The sequence below is a fragment of the Lutra lutra genome, chromosome 9 (genome assembly GCF_902655055.1).
Source record: "Lutra lutra chromosome 9, mLutLut1.2, whole genome shotgun sequence".
Lineage (NCBI taxonomy): Eukaryota > Metazoa > Chordata > Mammalia > Carnivora > Mustelidae > Lutra > Lutra lutra.
In genome coordinates, this window is record NC_062286.1 from 36,826,916 (window position 1) to 36,841,964 (window position 15,049).

Here is a 15,049-nt window from a genome sequence, read left to right on the forward strand (position 1 = left end):
TTTTGTCATTTCCAAAACCTGACATTCTTTCACTATAATGTGGCAACTTCTCAGTTCTTTAAACTATTTTTTTCTTTAAGTTCTCATGAATTGGCGGTTCCTGTTTTTCTGAACTGCTTGTCAAAGCCATGTTTTGTGTTAGGTTCACAGCCACCCCTGTTCAAGAACTAAGAAACAAAGCAAAAAATCCCCACAAAAGTGTGACTTCCCGGCCCTCTGGAGCCTCTCTGCTTGCTTTGTAAATTGTAATTTGGAGGGATGCGTGTGACCCTTGGAGAAACGGAAAGGAGCGGGCAAAGGACAATGTGGGTAAAAGTTCCGATCGCCAGGGGAGATCCTGGAGTGAGGTTAGATGGTGCTCTGCTCACGCTCGCTCACGTGCAGACTGTGGCTCAGCAAACACGCCCCCCCATCCTGCCTGGGGACACATCGTGTGGCCCACCACAGCATGGATCCCATCACATATAAAGTTGAAGTGGGTCTTTCTCCCCAACCCTCCCCACCGCCCACCCTTACCCCTTTTCAAAAACCTAATGCAAAGATCAAATTCCGCTTTTTGACCTCTGGTTCTACAGTTCAGGAAAGTTAAAACAAAGCGAGAACATTCTTTTTGCTTAACTAAAGCAGGAGTGCCCGGACACAGGCCGAGCATGGCCACCGCCGACAGGTGGTGGCTAATCCAAGCTGAGCCGGACTCGGGATGGAAAGCTGCTCAGAGCAGCCTCCTTCAGCATCGGGAAGGATGTGCACCGTTTTAGTTTCCTAGAGTTGCCGTAACAAAGGACGATAAACTGGGGGCTCAAACCACAGAAACGTATTATCTCACTGTTCTGCAGATGAGAAGTCTGAGATCAAGGTGTGGCGGGGCCACGCTCCCACTGGAGGCAGCCACAGGAGAATTTGACCGCAACCTCCCTCCCAGCCTTCCTGGTTTGTGGCAGTCCCACTGCCATCCCCACCTGGCCTTCTCCCCATGCGTATGTCTGTATCCCAATGTCCCAGTCTCATTAGGACACCGCTCACATTGGAAAAGGGGCCACCCTCTCCACTATGACCTCATCTTCAATCATGTCTACCATGACACCATTTCCAAATAAGGTCTCATTCTGAGTTACTCAAGGGGTAGGGCTTCAACGTATGAGCTCTGGGGAGACACGATTCAGCCCGTAAACACACACAGAGGCCTTGAAGGATGACTCACGAAGTCTGGACTTCCACTCACTTTCTCTGTCATTTTTCTGCCGGTGTCTTCCCCCAAACTCTTTCCCCCCGAAAACAAATCGCCTTCTTATAAACATATTTGCTTTCCTGTTTGTTGGTGTCGAATTACAGACTGTTTAAAAAGCATGGCATTCCATACAGCTCAAAATCCTGTTGATGGAAACAGTCCCAGTCAGGAGGTGCCTCTCAGGGATGCCACCAGCCAGCTGGCCTCTGGAAGGAGCAGGGCCACCCAGTCGGGGCCCAGGCTGTCATGTCTCAGCGCGGATGTCCTGTCTCCCTGGGCTCCGTGCTGCCTTCTGTCCTGCAACCCTATAAGTGCTTTGAGGGTAAAACCCAGGAAGCCCCTCGGGCCCTGGGGCCGCTGCGAGGACAGCTGACTGCTGAGAAACCAGCTGCGACTGGTCGGCTGGCTGTCTGGCCTGAACTCTGGCTCCCCCACTCGTTAGTTCTGTGACCACAGCCTCGCCTCCCCCCCCCCCCCCCCCGAGAAATGGAGATCCTCACAGAGGGTGATTCTGCGACACCTGGACAAGGACCAGGCCCAGAGAAGACCATGAGATGTCAGCCGTGGCCACTTGAGGTGCCTCTGGCCACAGCGAAAGCACGAACTTTCACTTAGGGAGATTTGCTTAGAATAATTCCGAGATGAATTTTTTTCTTTTTCAACTCTCAATCTCCACCTCCTCATCCATCTCTTTTGTGAATAAAATTTGGTGTCAAACTGGCTATGGGGGTCCTGGGCCGGCATGAAGCCCTGGGCATCCAAATCACTGTTTACCTTTCTGGCCCTCAGCCAGCTGCCTGATCGCCACCCTGGGTCAGCAGAGTCCTGGGCTGTGAGAGCACATCTCAGCCCCCTGCCCCGGACCCTCAGGATGGCCCTGACCGCTCTGGTCTGGGGCTTCACCAGGCACCAGAGCACGTAAACGGTGTCTTCCCTGTGCACCCACCTGTCCCCTAGATGCCCGCACAAGCACAGGACCAGGGTGCAGGAGAAGGGGCAGTGTGGCCAGCCCAGCAGGCTGGAATGCAGGGAGGGAACACGCAGCCCAGTGCTCTCGAGAACACAAAAGTGCTATAGCAGTAAAAATGATTGTGATGGTTTTTTCAGAAAGTAGGAAAGAAAGGGAAAAGATTCATTCAAATACCTGCTTACATTTGCATAAGGAAATTCTGGACAGATAAGCAATGAAGAGCAGGGTTTCGGTGGGGGGTCAATGGGAACGGAGTAGGAGACAGGGGTGAGAGCGTGCTTTTCGTCTGACCCCTCATTTACTTTCGCTTTCGAAACTTATTCAAAGAATTAATTAAAGCTGGAAACTCTATTCCTTATTCACATTGGCAGATTAAGAGAGACATCCCCGATGCTGAAAAGCATCAGCTGAAGGTCAGTGGCACTTTTGATGAGGGCCCTTTTCCAGGTGAGAACCTCTAGGTACCCCTGGCAGGAGTGCACTCCCCATGACTAATCACAGAGCTTCCAACAAGATTCCTTGAGGTTGTGGAAGAGCTGCTCGGGCAGAGGTTCCAAAAAAGTTGACTTCCTTTGCAGGATTTATTTGAACGATCAGAAAAGGCTTTAATCCGGTTGTGGTCTTGGAAAACAGAATCCCACACAAAGCCCGACATTGGCCAGTTGGGGGTTTGTGATGTTTTGGGATGAGGCTGATGAGAATCTGGGCTCTGCCTTGGCCTGTGCTCCCTGAGACTCTTGAGAACTTTAGCCCGCTGGTCTGCAACATGGGCTAAGAGTGTCCAGTCCTCATGGGATGGATGTGGGGATTGAACAAGTTAATGGCTATAAAGCAGCCAGCACACACCAGGCCTATGGAACATGTTCCATAATTATTAGCTTCTCTGTCCCCTACTGCTGTCAGGAGGCCCTTTCAGAATTGAGTTACTACATACAGTTTAAGCAGGACGATTAATCTCCCCTAAGTCTTGCACAAGATATAAATTAAAACCTCCAACATGAGAACCAGGGGCCTCCCCTTTACCACCACTACAGCACTGAGCAACTGTAATGATCTTTAGAAGCTGCTTGCTCAGAAAGTTCTGGAACTCTCTCTTTCCTGAAACTTGGAGAACCATTTCCATTTCAGTAAGAAGTCCTTCTCTTGCCACTCACTGGCTATTCATTTTTATAGAGAACAGTAGAAATGAGAGTTGGAAGATTCTAATAATTTTGGCAAGCAGAGGGCAGGTGGAGGTGGGGTTGGGCTGCAAGGAGACTGGGCTCAGTTAAAGGCTATGCAATGACTGGGGGAGGCAGCCATCCAGTCCCCCTTGAGTGACCATTCCTATTCTGTGCCAGTGCCCCCGGGGATGGATGCAGCGGGTGAACACTGAGCAGGCGGGACCCACTTTGGGGAGGTGAGACAGTGCCTGGGTGACTCACTTTCTCAGCCGGAACATTCTGGTCTGCAGTCACCACTTGTGCTGCTGGGTGGCAGTCTGCACTCACTCTGCGTCTCTGCTCTCCCTTCCCCAGAGCAGGCACTTCTGGGGACTTCAAAGGGACTGCTGCACAGAGACAGTCGCCCATCCGTCAGGCCAGGCTCAGAGGTGCCTACTTAAAAAGCCTACCTGAAGTGAATCACATTCATCCAAGCCACAGACCCCAAGGGTGTGACTCTGTATAAGCAATGAAACCAACACTCGCCACCTGAGCGTTCAGATGTTCTAGATGTTTAAGGTGACTGACCGCTAGCATCTGGCATCGGACTGTAGGGTTTGCGAGCCTCACTGAAGGAAAGCTGCCAGTGTTTAAGGAGGGAGTGGGGGAGAACGAGACAGAAAGAGGGTGGCTACCCATTAGGAGAAGTCTGGCTGAGTGTGTAAATCATCAGTACCTGCCCCGTTTGTCAATGGGGTCACACCACACATTTGATTTTATGATGTGTCTCGTCACCCCCTTCATCTGCAACTGTGAAACCTGTGCAGGAAGGGGAGCTGCTGGTGTTCAGTGGGGTGCCCCAGAATGCTAGATGCGGGCAACCCTGAAGACAGGCCCTAGTGGATACCAGAGGTCTCTGCTCTCGGTCTACACTGAGCCAAACGGTCTTCTGGAGAAGAGGAAAAGGGAGGGACCCCTCTCTAACTTGCAGATGAAGGCAAGCTTCATATTTTATGTTAGAGAGTATTTAGGCCAAATCTAGGAGATTAAACCAAAAGTCAGTACCTGGATGCAAAATGCGGGAGAAGGAGCTTTGTACACATCCCCCACCCAAAGAGGCCATGATGTTGGCCAACAGATGGGTGTATGGGTCCCAGACCTCAGCCTTGGGTCCAGGACAAGGCCGGTCACTGTGCTCATGGGAAGGGAGACATCAGAAAACTGGGGTCCATGACCAGAAGGGCAGCCTGGGGTCAAGGCTGCCAAACACCTCAGCACCCACTTTCGGGAACTATGGGAAGAAGGAAGAGCTTGAGCACAGTGCTAACAGCGAGGTGACTAGAAGGGCTCACCGAGAAAGAAGCCAGGGCTTCTGTGATAATTCAGCAGTTTCTGGGACAGAAGAATGGCCCAGTGAATGTTAATGAGTGTGCTGAATTATGACCATCGTCATGACCACAGATATGACTAGATGGCTTCAGGGCTACGTCCAACATGTGGAAGTGCCAGAAAACAGGCTTTGCATTATTGATCCACTGGCTTCTCCACCAGTGCTTTGCAGTGATGGGATGGGCTGTCTCTGGTAGGAGAGGGGGGTTTAAGTACAGATTAAAGGGCCCCTTCTGGAGCTCACCTAGAAGACCTGCTGGGGTGGGCCATGTCCTTTGACCCCAGAGAACTCCTGATAGGAAGTGAAGAGTGTCTTTGTAATGGTGACCCCAAGTTGGGTTGTTGAGAGCTCCCGGTGTGGGGGTCACCCCACTGCACTGTACAAACGATCAGAGAGGCTTGATGACTCACTCACCGTCACACAGATCCCCAGGGGGAGCCGGAACCTACTCTAGCTGTCAATCCATACAGGGAGAACAAAGCAAGACACCAGTGCATAAACCGACTCCTTTCAGATCTCCACACAAGTGGAGGTACCCTCACAGCCCACCCCATGTCCATGAGGACCCTCATCCTGCACCACCAGCAGCCCCCTCCAGCAGCCCTTCTAACAACCACATTTGCTTATCACCTGCCTCCAGAGGTCTCAGTAAACACTTGAGGGATACTGAAGGAATAGAGGAAGGAACAGACAGCGGGATCTCTCTCCCCTCGCTCTAGCCTGTACAGTTCACGTTCCCTCTGGGCCTGGAGAAAATGGAATGTGGAGGCAAGAAGCTGGGGGGAGATCAGGGGGCCTCAGAGAAAGGTGTCTGTGGTCAGAAACACACAGCAAAATTAGGAAGCCATTCCAGTAACCACAGCCAGTACGACGGAACACTTACAGTGCGTGTCACTTGGCTAAGAATTCTCCACGCGGTGAGCACTCTCGTCCTCGAAACCACCCTCTGTGGCACTTACCCCTACTTCTCAGGTCAGGAGATGGAGGCCAGGGGACACTGAGGTTGTGTGGCCAGGAGCTGGGGGAGCGGAGGCGGCTTCCTCGTGGTGGCCCATGGCCTCCACGTGGCCAGACAGTCCATGGAATAGCGCAAACAGCACAGCGCCTGGGGGCCTGGCTTCAGGGGAGGGACACGGCATGTCCCAGCACCCCACACCCATGGAAGGACATCACTTTGCTACGCAGTGGAACAGGCCGGGGGCAGGGGAGAGGAGGGGTGTGGGCCTGGGGTCTGGGTTGGCTGTCCTTCATCCGTTCAGCTCAGCTCCCTGCTGCTTGTGTGCTTCCTGTCCATTATGGCTGAACATGGTTTAATGCTTCTCCCTTAACAAGCCAAAAGAGTCAAAAGACTCACTTGGAGGATGTGTAGGATGACAATGACAGGGACCAAGCCTGAGGTGTCCCTTGGGCCAATCTCCTCAGTCCCCAGAATGGCTCCACACAAACAAAAATAAGGATGCCTTTCCCCAAACAGGAAAGTTCATGATCAAATACCACAAGCCCAGACAGTCTGTCTATGTGCATCTCACCTGAGGCCCTTACGCCTGGAAGAAACCAGCGGACAGCTGGCAGAAACATTCTCAGTGTCAGGTGCCTGGCCTGGGCCACCTCCTGGGCAGGTCGTTCTCTGAACACTGGAGGCCCTGACAGTCCGCTTGAGGTTTTATCCCCAGAGAGGGGGACACTGAGGCTTACAGTAGTGGCCCTGGTGGCCAAGATGTAGGAGCCTCACCTGCCTGGCCCAGAAACTCTCCACCCCTCTGACAACTGACTGAGAGCCAGGCTCAACTTGACCCCTTCAGCCCAGGGCCACATCTATTGCCAGGGTGATGGCCCATCTTTCAAAGCTGCCCAGATTAGGAAAACATGCTCTAGATACATGCTTTCTAATATGACAGCCACTGGCCACATGTGGCTACGTACATTTACATTTAAATGAATTGAAATAAAATACACGTTCAAATTCCATTTCTCAGTCACATCAGTCACTTTTCAAGTGCTCAGTAGCCACATGTGGCTTGTGGCTGCCTAGTGGCCTGGAGAACACGCATTTTTATCATCCCAGAGAGTTCTGTTGAACGGTGCTGTTCTGGAGGCTTTGGGAAGTCAGAAGAAGATAGCATGTGATGTCTGCAGGTCCTCTGAGAGAGCTATGTTTCTGACTCCTCTGCTATCACTGTTCTTTCCTGCCCCCTACCCAGGCCAAGGCCAAGGCTAGGACAGGGGCCCAGGTTAGGAGAGGCCCAGCAGCAGTCGGCAGATAGGATGAGGCCTAGACAGGGTGCCCCCACCAGACACTCTGCAGCAGCAGGGGCTGGGAGCAGCAGCATGTTTCCAGGAGGGGCCTGGGTCAGGGACAGACCACCAGGTCATGCAGGCTCCTCTGGCTGCAGTGCGAGGCTGAGGGGCTCTGGAGCCCCACACCTGCTGAGTCCCAGGTGTTGAACAGCAAGGGTGGCGGCCACCTCAGAGAGCAGACTGCCCCACCCCCATTGTCTGGCCCCACGCACCCCTGAGATTGTGTGATGACTCCAGGAGCACTGGGACAAACAAAGTTTCCCGATAATGACAGAACATGCATTTTCCCTCAGCTGGGTTGAGGGGGTAATGTAGGGGCAGGGTGAGCTTCAAGAGGTTTTGAGAATAAAGGAGTTACATCCTTGATACCTTAGCACTATAGACTGAAATTCGTACCCACTAAACAGATCAGCTAGATGAGTAGAGCAATTATTGGGGAGACAGGGGATGATAGGGAAATGGGCACAGGAGGGACGAATCTGTTCCAAAAATCCTCATCATCATTTCCTGAGGTGACGTGAGTGTCGTAGCTGCTGAGGCTCTACAGCGGGGCAGCCAAGGGTCCCGGGCCCTTCTGTGGCTGCTCTCTGCCCTAAATGTTTTCATTTATTTTAAAATCAGAAGAGAAACCAAAATATAATGAAAATGAACATATAATGACCAATCCAGTTTAAATGACATTCATCTTTATATCGCGACAGTCGGGATACGTCCTTACATGAGGAAGGAGCCACAAAGGCTAAGCACCTGGAGTTCATAAAATTCACTATACGCAGCCTTGAACTCTTGCTCCTCATATCAGAAGCATAAAAGGCAGCTCCACACAAAGGGAACTGATGTCTCAACAGACCCTCCTAGTTGACCTGCAGATTGAATTTCAGCAGTGATGTCTCATACCTCCCTCTGCATCATTCAGGTCAACCCACTCCAAAAATAGGCACATCTGCAGGCAAAACACCTAGTCTCCCAAAGCCCTGGGACCATTTGCCTGCTCTGCCATCCTTAGCATTGCCTTTCTTTCTCCATGTTGTCTTGTGTTTTCAAGAAGGCTGCTGGAGGTCCAGCCATCACCTTTGCATTCCACACAGGAAGACAGAGGGAAGTGGAGGACAAAAGGTTAAGCCTCTTAGATGTCAGGCTCCTTCAAGGAGCTTTCCTAAAATCTTCATCTCCCATTGCAGCCTATGTGTTTCATTGGCCAGCCATCTGTCTATGTGAATTTTCCCTCTGCAGTGGCATAAATGTATCATGTAATGTAAAGGAGCTGGAGAAGGAAGAAGGATGAACAAGGCTCTGAGATGGTACAAAGCAAACACAGAAGGGGACTCAGTCCAAGGCAGAATGACAGCAAACACCTCCTGCTCAAAAATCCATCCTGTCTCATGTATTATCACGGCCCTGGTTGTGCCACTAGGTAATGGGGTCATGTGGAATGGAGGGTATGACCGGTTCACCTTCTCTGGCCTTTGATCAGGTTGAATTATGTGAATAAACTCCATTTCTTTGGAGCTGAAACTCTTCTCCTTCTGCCATTCTGCTCTTTGCTGGAACACTGCAGAACCTTGGAGGCCCAGTCTGGAGGAAGCCCAGTCTGGTATCCTTGGGGCTGTAAGGGCGTGGTCCTGACTCCGGAGCTGACTCTGGAAAAGCTGGCTACAACAGACGGGTGAGTCATGAACCCAGACATAGCTGAGATTCCTGGTATGTGCTCCGGGAGGAAAGAATGCTAAGCTTGGACTGCTTTCCTCCGAGGCAGGAGATGCTACAGGATGTAAGGCTCCCTGCCTCCCTGCACCCGTCCCCTGGGGCACTTACAATGGCCTGACGTTATTGGGCTCATGCCTATTTCACCAGAAAGACAGAAATAGGAAAGAGCTGGTCTGCCAGCTCACCTCCACATCCCTGGGTCAAAGAACCAGACGGTTGGGTTCAAAAAGAAGCTCCTCTCCTTACTGACAGTTGATTTGGCCGGCTCCTTAGAAGGGCTAGAAGGGCTCCCCTAGCCCTTCTGCATCCCAGCTTCCTCGTCTGAATGATGGGGATGGTAATGATAACCTGCCACACGGTTCTGGGAGGACTAAATGACATCCAGAAGAGTGCTTGGCCCTAAGCGAGCATTCAGTAAACAAAGGAGTGTTTGGATTTTCAATTATTTTATTGGGTAAATGTGAAGTATTTGCTGATGCATGAATGAAAGGAAATCTTCTTTGACTATTAATACCAAAATCAAACAAGTGATTTCTGTCCCTTTGAACATCCTCCTCCAAGTTGTCCTCCTCCAAGTTGCCCTTGAAGTCAGTCTCCTCCTCTGAGTTCTGATGAGAGCAATGTGGTTATTTTACAAAGTAGACTCTGACCCCAGAGGAGCTAAGTGACTTGTCCTGGGCCCAGTTATGGGACCGAGAATGCTGTAGAACATAAATCCAGCTGTCTTCAGGAGCACTCTGTCATGGAGGCTGTTTGTTGCCTATCCTACGTCCATTTTCCTCTACTTCCTGTGTCGTCAACAACTCCTGTGTTGTCAGAGGCAGCAATGTACCTAGTTAAGAAACTGCATTCCCCAGGCTGCTTTACAGATACGGTTGCCAATAAAAGAGGCAGAAAGAGTTACTTGGGGGTTCTAGGAAAGCTGTTGAAAGGAGACTGACGATGCTTAGCTTTCTGTGACCCACTTTACTCTTTCCTCCTGTGTGGAATGCAGAGGTGATGGCTGGAGCTCCAGCAGCATTATTAAAACCATAAGACAATTTTAAGGAAGGAAGCCACTGCTAAGGGATGCAGAGAAGAAAGATGAAGGAACTGGCTGCCCATTGACCTTTGCCCTGGACAGCCTGCTTCCAATCTTTTTCTGTCTGAGAGAAAGTAAGCCTGGTGGTTGCTGGAGGACTGCTATTTTGTAAAGTTTTCCCTTATATCTGCCTAAATTGATAGAAACCCAGGCATTCCTCACACTCTACAAATGATTTGTCCAGGGAAAACAGCTAAAATGATACACTTATGCCTTTGCTAAAAATTCCAGTATTTTAAGTATGATACAGTTTTGAAAGGGCAGCATACAGGGAAAGGCTAAAAGCCTCCTTGGCAGAAAACCTTCCTTGCAAGATAATAGATCCTAAAAACAAAGGATAAGCAGGAAAACCGCAATGGATAAGATTTGCTACCACCATTAGCTTTTTTCTAGTATAGAAAATGCAAGAAAACTGGGTGTTTCTCTCTCTCTCCCTCTTTCTAATCAGAGGAATCATCTGAGACCAAACAAGCCTCCCCACCACTCCTCCTTCCTGTGGGCCCAACTTCCTTCTGATCCACTGCTGGCTTCCCCTCGCCTGAGCTCTGTGGTCTAACCAGAACCCTCCAGACATTGGGAGGTGCCCAAGGTCTGTCCCCCCAGCACTGGGCCAAACCCACGACTGCCCTGCTGCAGCACTGGGAGCAGAGATGGTCCTCTGGGCTTGGGGACAGGTAGCAGCTGCAGAACAAAAGTGCCCACCAAGTGGCACCATTTGTAATGGACCAACACGACCCAGCCATGCTCAGCGTGCAAAGCCTCGACTTCCAGAAAGGCCATGTATAAAGCCCCCGAGGCCTTATGTCAGCAGTGCAGTTATCAGAGAAGGCTGACTGGACAAAGGGACTCATGGGGCCCTTCTCGTGGACCCCTGCAGGAAGCGTGTGAAAATTCGGCTTCTGGGGCACTGCACGATCTTGGATATCTTCAGAATTGGCAAGGAAAGGTTATGTTCTGTTCGGTCTCGTTTTAGTTTTAAGTGTATCTTACTTAATATTTTCAATATGAGTCAGCTCCATGTACTGGGCTGATTCTCAAACAGCTAGAAGGGGACTGGAACTGCCTTTAGACAGGAAGCCTGGGTACAGCGTCCAGCTGCTTCCACCCTGGGAGCAGGTCTGAGGCCAGCGGTCCTGGATTCTCGGGACGGGGGCCCCAATCTGCTGGATTACAGACAGCACCCTTGGGAGCCCTGGCTTTTCCTGACTCTCCTCTCCTGATGGAGGTAAAGGCGCCCTCCTCGGAACAGCTGCCCTGCCTGATTCACCTGTCCAGGATGTGCGCACCTTGAATAAGTCGAGCAACCGGCTGTCGTTCCTATCTTACAGCGTGGGTATGTGTGTGCTTCGCGGGCAGGGGGCTAAAGGAAATGCACAGAAAGTTACTACCATGTGGTTGGGCTGAAGGCAAGGGGAGCTGTCCTCACTGTGATGATACTGACATTAGAGACGATGGCCATGAGGACGGCGACATCTAGTACCCTGGGTTTTCCTGAACAGAACCATGAAGCATTTCCCATTTACCTAATCAATAGATGTCCTGCAAACGCAGAACATGACACAGATGGGAACTCGCTACAGGAGCACGAGAGCCCATTTTTTGTGGGGGCCCAGGCTGGGACAGAAAGGTGTCCGGGTGTATGTCTGAGTCAGTGACTGTGTGCTTAACAACTGTAGCCCGTCACTAACCTTACCAAGGAGCCAAGAAGCTGGTACTCTTATCAATTCCATTTTACAATGAGGAAGGTAGGACACCAAGAAGCTTAGTAACTTGCCCGACATGGGGGTGAGCTCTGCATATGGCAACCAGTGGTGGCACACCAGTCAGGTACCACAAAAAACCTGTTGGCAGGAGGTAATGAAAGCCTGAGTGGGGACGCTGATGAATGGTGTGGAGGGGGAGACAGGGCCCGCAAGCGGCCGGCCGGTCTGAAAGCTAAGGGCACCATGACAATAGGGCACTGGGCCATTTCCGAGTGTCATCAAACTGTCAGCATTTTCTTCTTGCTGCAGGTGTCCTTTTAAAATATCTGCTCAGTTTCTCTTGTAGATGGTTTCCCTTTTTACTCCCTGCTTGCATCCTCACTTAGAATCAGCATCTTTTGGTAGCTGGAAAATATGACAGAGCAGCAAATCATATTAATGAATGCTCTATTTTCAGACCTGCCCAGAGCCTTATTTCTGGCCTTTTTAAATGACTCTCCTGATTATAAAAGTGATCATATCAGTTGCCACAGACTTATTTCTCATGGGTAAGTGGTAAATTGACTTCCAGCGTTCATACAACTGCCCGAATTCTACATGAAAGAATACAATCAACGTCTAGGATAAAATCAACCGCCTCAAAACTACTTCCCAACGGCACTTATCCAGGGGGATTTGGAGACTCGGGACCTAGTGACGAACACATGTTGATACCTGGAATGTTCTCTGAAATGGGGACAAGAGAGAATGCTCATGTGCCCGAGCCACTGAGGCACTGCCTAGGGCATTTTGCCTTTTGGGGCTCTTCTCTCCAGGAAGATGGCATTTCTCCGAGCACTTACAAAGATCACTCACCAAGACAGACAGACTGGGCTGGGCTCCCACCTCAAGAAACCCCTGTCATCTCCCTTGCTGAGGCGCCAAGTTGATCCCGAGAATCTCAGCCTTGGAACACCCACTGATTACACTGAAATCACAAGATCTTGCTTGGGAAAGTCATGCCACTAACTCAGAGGCCACAAGCCCAGATGCCTTCAGAGTCAAGGTAAGAAGGGAAGTGGATAGAGGTAACATCGAGGGGCTCTCTTCTGTGTTCAGACCCTGTTGGAAGTCTGGAAGCTGATGCTAAGTCTCTGAGGTTCCCCAGTGGCCCTCCGAGGCAGGCAGCAACCACAGTCTGGAAGCCCAAGGCTACCAGAGCCTTGCAACATTAGGGTTCAATAGAGCCCATGATCCAAAGAATAGGTGACCCATAGTCATCTGAATACCAAAAAAAAAAAAAAGCAAAACAACAACAACAACAACAAAAACCCAAAAAAACCCCCAAACAGCCCCTGATCCTGGGCAGGCCAACAGAATCTGAGGGGGTTGGACATGGATTCAAACAGGACTGCATTCGTTTTTTGAGCCTCCTGCCTGCAACTCCAGCTTTTTTTTTTTTTTTTTAATTTCTTAACATTCTTTTCAGTTTATAAGAAGAGTCAGGTTCAAGGGAAGATTTCTTCCTTGGAATCCTGCTCTCTGATGTTAAGGGGACACCCCCACCCCACCCCACCCCGCCCCAAACCCTTCCCTGCTGCGTGATGGGCGCAGAAGGCCAGCTTCAAAGCTCAAGCTATCACATCTCCCTGCTCCCACTCCATCCTTTAGCAGGTGTGACGACCTGGGGACACGGGATGCAGCCCTAACCCTGGGCCATCCCAGCCCTTCATAAACTCTGGATTTGTAACTTAACAAATTAGAAACTCAGCCAGGTCTGTCAAGGCCGACCCTAAAAAATCAAAGTCAGCCGAAGGGGAGGGTCCTGGCAGAGGGACCCCTTAGCAAAGCTAAGTCCCCCACAAGAGCTGGGACTGAAGCCAGGAGGGGGTCGCCGCACAAGGGAGGCACCCAGAGTTGATTTTAACCAAAGACCAAACAGCCAGATCGTCCTGGAGGGGTCGGCCAGCCACCGTGCTGGGCTCGGGGGCAGATCACTTGCTCTCTCAGAGCTGCTCCAATTTTAGAAATTGGGTGCTGACTCATTATTAACCCAGAAAGCCCACACACTCAAATGACTCTACTGAAAAAGCTCCCTGTCATACCCTGCTTACTGGTGTGCAGTTTTTTAAGCAAATTCAAAAAATGTTTATCACAAGGTATTTATGACATTTTAACCGTTTCATTTACAGTAACTAGAATGACATTTAAAAAAAATGTTTCCTGTATTTTACTTGACTGTAAAGCTAAGCCTCATCAGAATAGTAACAGGTTGAGAAACACATTATCAAGGTCATATCAGGCCTCAAGGACTCAACAACCCAATCCTCACCTCCCCTGCTGGCCCCAAGCCCCCGGACCCCCACATATTTTCTTTCTGACTTTATCACGGTTTGTGACATTGAATCACAAGCAAAAAGAAAAGACATAAAATAAGTTCCCAGAATCATTCATAGGCTCATAGAGAAGGAAGCCCAAATGCTGCCTCTCTACTGTATTTTCTTGCACTAAAAACTGGGCAGCTCAGACCATGCAGCCAGAAATTTCTCAGGGGCTGTCTTCCCTCCACCTCTGAGAAGCGAAAGCCGACCCAACCTCAGCACCCCTGGGTTAGCACCCACTCACCCACCTCCATCTCTGAATTTCTCCATGGCTCCAGAGATAAGACTGGAACAGTTTATTTTCCAGCCCAGCACCCCTGTCTCTCCTGGGATAACACAGTGTATGACGAGTATCAACCTTCTCCCCATTAACCGCAGAGACAAGCACCCTACAACACAATGGTTCTGGGGGTGGGGGCAGAGATTAGGGGTGCTCCAAGTCTCGAATGCGATATCCCCTCCAAGATGCAACAGCTTTAACCCATCCGAGACTCAGGGGCAGACGCTAGAAATGATCATAAAAATGAGAGACACGGACTCACCGGGGAGAAGCGGCTGGCTCCACCTTCCCGCCACCCGAGCTGCGGAGGACTGAGGCTCACGCTGGCTCAGCCACAGCCCGCCTGGAATGCCAGCCCGCCGCCCAAGCAGCCGGCTATCATGACTTCCCTCCATTCCCCATCACGTCCGCACGGCTGAGACCAAGAAAAAAGAAAGAAAGAAAGAAAGAAAGAAATTAAGAGAGGGAAAAAAAGAAAGAAAGAAAAGAAAGAAAAAAGAGGGAAAAAGAAGAAGAAGAAAAAGAAAAAGAAAAAAAAAGGGCGCACACCTCAGTCTCCGTTCTCATTGGAACGAGATGACTCATGCTGACTCACAGCCACCACTTCCTCTCCGACATTCTCTTCATACTTGTGAGCTGGGCTGGTCCCGTTCCCAGGGTCTCTGCAGCCCTTCCTGGAAGAACAGCCTTCTGACCCTGGCAAAGCCACCCCAGCGCTGACCTCATGTGGAGCCCCCGGGAGCGCCTACACAGGGGAAATGCTTTATTTAGGAGACATGAGCCAAAGGACAATAAAATGCACGAATCCCATGCGCATTTGAATTTCAAATACACACTGCAATTCTGTAATATCTTGCAAAGCTCCTATGAACCACTCGCTCGTTTCAAGG

At 50.5% G+C, this 15,049-nt stretch overlaps 1 long non-coding RNA gene across 11 annotated transcripts in view; it reads right to left on the reverse strand.

Moving 5' to 3' along the window:
• LOC125108497 (uncharacterized) overlaps positions 1-14,798 on the reverse strand; it is a 149,122-nt gene extending 134,324 nt beyond the window's left edge. For 10 of the 11 annotated variants that reach the window (XR_007129933.1, XR_007129939.1, XR_007129935.1 and 7 more), the window contains exon 1: positions 14,422-14,682. This is a non-coding gene — a long non-coding RNA (uncharacterized LOC125108497). Of the gene's footprint in view, positions 1-14,421; positions 14,683-14,708 lie in introns of those variants that run through there. The other variant, XR_007129934.1, reaches the window with a different exon arrangement.
• Positions 14,799-15,049: the final 251 nt, after the last annotated feature.